This window comes from Bison bison, unplaced genomic scaffold (assembly GCF_000754665.1).
Source record: "Bison bison bison isolate TAMUID 2011002044 unplaced genomic scaffold, Bison_UMD1.0 scf7180017864048, whole genome shotgun sequence".
NCBI lineage: Eukaryota > Metazoa > Chordata > Mammalia > Artiodactyla > Bovidae > Bison > Bison bison.
The window spans coordinates 4,620,305-4,621,062 of NW_011494620.1; positions in this window are offsets into that span (position 1 = coordinate 4,620,305).

Genomic DNA, 758 nt, shown 5'->3' on the forward strand with positions numbered 1-758 from the left:
CAGTCGCTCAGTCATGTCGGACTCTTTGCGACCCCATGGACTGCAGCACACCAGGCTTCCCTGTCCTTCACCATCTCCCGGAGCTTACTCGAACTCGTGTCCATCGAGTCGGTGATGCCATCCAACCATCTCGTCCTCTGTCGTCCCCTTCTCCTCCTGCCTTCAATGTCTCCCAGCATCAGGGTCTTTTCTAATGAGTCGGCTCTTCGGCTCTTCGCAGCCAGTGGCCAAGGTATTGGAGCTTCAGCTTCAGTCCTTCCAATGAATATTCAGGATTGATTTCCTTTAGGATTGATTGGTTTGATCTCCTTGCAGTCCGGAGGACTCTCAAGAGTCTTTGTTCTCAGCTGCAAACCCAGAGATTGCAAGAAACTTTTAGGGAGCCCAGAACGCAGCTTGGACTTCCCGATTGTACACTATTCCTGCATATTTGTGCCCTTTTCTTGTCACTTCCCAGCATGCTGCCCTGTTCATTAAAGCCTGTCATTGATAACTTTTTTCCCAGATGAATATTTATGATCTGATTTGTTTTCACACAGCTTCAATCAGATCAGTCGCTCAGTCGTGTCCGACTCCCTGCGAGCCCATGTATCGCAGCACGCCAGGCCTCCCTGTCCATTACCAACTCCCGGAGTTCACCCAGACTCACGTCCATCGAGTCAGTGATGCCATCCAGCCATCTCATCCTCTGTCGTCCCCTTCTCCTCCTGCCCCCAATCCCTCCCAGCATCAGAGTCTTTTCCAGTGAGTCAACTCTT